Genomic DNA, 4,597 nt, shown 5'->3' on the forward strand with positions numbered 1-4,597 from the left:
AGGATGATAATGAGGACGTAAATGGGACTATAACTAAGATCACAAGTATGTAAGGACGTTTTGAGAATCAGTTTCAAAATGGACTTTGTTTTTGGTAACTTCATGTGTAGGACAATGTTTTGCAGTTTTCCAAATCTGAGAACAATGGTTGGCAGGTATGTATAGCTGACTGACTCAATTTTCAAACAATCTCAGAAAAATCAGAGATACATGGGATAGGGACTGACTCAATACTGGTCTAGTACAATGATACATAAAAATGCACGGAAAATAGTCTTAGGCTGGATATTGGACACCATTCAGTGAGGCCCTTACAATAAAATACCGAAACAAAATGAACAGATAGAGAGTCTGGCAGCACTGGCTCCACTCCACGGCACACACTTCTCAAGCATGCTAGTCTCTCTTACCCCGAAGATCCGAAGATCTTTTAGCTGAGGGATTCCTGTATCATAGTGTAAGGTACATGAAGGGTATCTATGGGGTACGATCCGGACTCCTGGAACCACTGAATGTAGGATTTTTGGCAACTAATTTGGTTCTTAGTATTAGGTTTTGAGGGGTCCCAATCCAACGAGGGATTCTTAGAGCAAGCCACTTAAGACTTTAATTGAGCTTATCGGTGCAGGGGAGGCCCCCACATATGTTGAATTCACTCAACACTCTAGCCGCCTAACTAGTATATTTATATAGCGGCTCAAAAAACCCACTCGAGAGTATGTTGGGAGAGATGATATCCCCAATGCATCCCAATTCGAAGTACCTCTATGGGGTGATGAAATCCCCAGTCAAAGATACCCCTCACTACGTAGAACAAAAAGAAAATTTGGATGTCATTGTCACCTTCCTTCTTTCTCCCATAGGCCCGATGGCGGGTAGAAAGGTAGTTAGTACAATAGTAGGTCCACCCCAGACACAATAAAAAGTTCTTTTCCCTTAAGAAAATGAAAAATGATTTAATCTAATGCAGCCTGATTCACATTCTTTTTATAACCCAAATTTAGGTGTTAAATACGCATGTGCATGTCAATTTTAAACAATTGTTGATTTTTAAGCACCAAAAACCAAGTGTGAGATACACGCATGTCAATTTTAACTTTTGTTGATTTTAAGCACTGAAAATTGAAGTGTGAGGTGTGCATGCATGTTCTTTTTAACTATTGTTGATTTTAAGCACTAAAAATTGAAGTGTGAGGTGTGCATGCATGTCCTTTTTAACTGTTGTTGATTTTAAGCACTAAAAATTGAAGTGTGAGATTATCCATGCATGTCAATTTTAACTGTTGTGAGATGTGCGTACAAAATTACTAATCTAATCCTCTTTGTGAATCTGCCACATGCTATAAATAGAAGATTAGCAGCAAAATAAACCAACAAAAAATAGAAACTGAAAACTTGACAGAGGCGATTGTGTAATACTACCTGAGTGATTGTGTGATACTTACTGAGCGAATGTGTGAACGTGACAGAGCGAATGCATAAACCTGGTAGAGTGAATGTGTGACTATATCTGCTCGATTGCGTATCACTAATAGGTCGATTGTGTGGCAGAATATAGACAACAACAAAAATTAGAAAAAAAAGAAAACTAAACCTGATTAGGAACCTGCGAAACCAATTGTGAAGCCCTAGCCAAATCCCTCATCATCCATTCAATATTGATTAGATCATATTTAACTGTATAAGAAAGAACTAGGCTATTATATCTGTCTAAGGCCAGTTGTTCTTCCGAATCCTATATCAATTTTTCTGCTTGGAGAAATTTTTGATATCGTTTAGCTTCCCTCCTTTGTTGCTTCGTCCTTCTCGCACCTGAAATTTTAAACTGAACTTTTCTTGCCATAAACTGTGTTAATCAAATCCTGAAATAAAAAAGTAATTTTGATCCCTAATTAACCAAATTTAAGATAGAATTATACACAATTAATAACAGACAGAAGAAATAAAACAACAAGTAACCCTGCGAATGCATGACTTAGAAAGGGCGATTGCGTGATCCTGCAAGGGCGAGTGTGTGACCCTGTCTGGACAAATGTGTGATTCTGTCTATGCGATTGTGTGATGAAGTAAGCTCGATTGCGTGATGGAAAATCTTTTCTCAAAATTTGTGCAACCTGCAAAAAAATAAAAAAATCCGCACAATCTGCAAAAATCACACAAAACACAGAAAAAGGTTAAATTGCTATTAGTTCACGTCGGGTTCACCAAAATGTAACGCATGCTAGAATTCATCTTCAAATAAACAAAGCTATCAATTAGAAACACCAGGGAAATCACGAATCCCTATCTAATTAACAAATTTAACAAACTAGACAATGAAATAATGCAATCATCAAGCAAAACATGAATTAAGAATGAAATCAATTCAAATAAAACTCCCTATTCCAAGATGTGCATATTGCTTCCATTGCTCTTCTTCTCTTCGTGGTATGATGGCTCTTAGATATTGCGCTGGTAACCTGCAAGTGACACAAAGATTCGAAGTTCGTGATTCAGAGTAATTGTCCCAGATTGAGGAGGATTGAAAATGGAGATTGGATGCTCAATTTATAGAAAATTGGAGAGGATTGATTGAAAGGTGGAACAGAATGATCAAGAGGTGTGAACTCAGGTGAGCTCAAATGCAAATTGATAGTTGAATTGCTGATTGTAGGAGTGGAACTCAATAGATTGAATAGATTAAAGGACTCAACTAATTGATGAAAGAGTTAACTGAAGGAAGAAAAAGAATGATTGGAGGAAATAAAGAGGATGACACAGAGAGCTAAATTTAGAAAAAGCTAACTGAAGGATGGAAATAGAAGTTGGAGAGATAAATGATTTAATTAATTAATTTAGCATGTGCTTGCATTTAGATTTAAATTATTAATTTAATCTTTGCATGAGATATTATTCAAATAATTGAATTTATTAATTCAATTTAGCCTTTGAATATATTTAGAACTTGACTTTGATTTTCAATTTGATTTTTGAAATCATGCACATGTGATGAATTTGGAAGAAATTAGAAGAATACGAAATTAAATGAAATTAGAATTTGGGGATTTGGAATTGGAAGAATTAATTAGCTAATTAAATAGTTTTAATAAACTATTTAATTATGCTAGAAATGGGCTTTAATTAAATAATAAAGATTATTTAATTTAAAGGATTAAAATCACAATTAATTAAACAATAAATATTTAATTAATATTTAGAAGAGGGTTGAATGATTAGATGATTAGAGATAGAAATTGAGTAATTAGTAATTTATTTAAATAATAAAAATTATTTAAATTGGGGAATTAAACATAATTAATTAGCTAATTAAATAATTTAAAGAAACTATTTAATTATTTAGAAATTGAATTTAATTAAATAATAAAGATTATTTAAATTAAGGGAAATAAATCACAATTAATTAAATAATTAATATTTAATTAATATTTAGAAGAGGGTTGAATGATTAGATGATTAGAGATAGAAATTGAGAATTAATTTATTTAAATAATAAAGATTATTTAAATTGGGGAATTAATCATAATTAATTAAATAATAAATATTTAATTAATATTTAGAAAATGATTAAAATGATTAAATGATGATAGAATAGGAAATAGAAATTGAGAATTAATTTATTTAAATAATAAATATTTAATTAATATTAGAAAATGATTAAAATGATTAAATGATGATAGAAATAGAAATAGAATAATTAGAAAGATTATGAGGAAATATGAAATTAGAAGAAATAGATTAATTAACTTAATTAAAGAATTAAAGAATTATTTAACTAATTAGACAAATAATTAGTACATGATCAATGAGACATTTTTAGGTGTCTACACTTACCACTGTGTCATCTTCATTCATCTTGTTTCTAAAAACCCATTTGGTGCCAATAACATTTTTGTGCTCAGGTCTGGGTACCAAAGACCATGTACCATTCTTTTCTATTTGGTCAAGTTCCTCTTCTATAGCCTTGTTCCAGTCTTCATCTCTATGTGCCTCTAAATGTTTTAGGCTCAAATTCAGAGATCATGCAAGAATGTGCTCAGATCTGGGCACCAAAGACCATGTACCATTCTTTTCTATCTGGTCAAGTTCCTCTTCCATAGCTTTGATCCAGTCTTCATCTTTATGTGCCTCTTTAAAAAATTTAGGCTCAAATTTAGAGATCATGCAAGAATTTTCTCTGACCTTTCTTCTTGTAAGAATTCCTGCATCCTTATCCCCTATGATCTGCTTTGGATCATGATGCAACTTTACATACCTAGGAATGATCTTGGTTGATTCCTCTTGCTTTTCCTCTTCATCCTCATCTTCATCTACATCTACATCTACCGGTGTAGGAGTACTGTTGCTTGTACTTGGTTATTTTGCAACCGATTCCCAGAAGGTTACAGCCAGTTCATCTACCACTTGCTCACTGCCAGTTGCCTCAGGTTTCTCAGAGGTTTCATCAACTCTTACATTGATACTTTCAACAATTCTCTGAGTCCTATTGTTAAAACACTTGAGATGTTTGCTCTTGGTGGAATACCCTAGGAATATTCCCTCATCACATTTTGCATCAAACTTGCTCTGGTGTTCACTCTTCTTGATATAACATTTGCTA

Source organism: Cryptomeria japonica, chromosome 10, assembly GCF_030272615.1.
Source record: "Cryptomeria japonica chromosome 10, Sugi_1.0, whole genome shotgun sequence".
Taxonomy (NCBI): domain Eukaryota; kingdom Viridiplantae; phylum Streptophyta; class Pinopsida; order Cupressales; family Cupressaceae; genus Cryptomeria; species Cryptomeria japonica.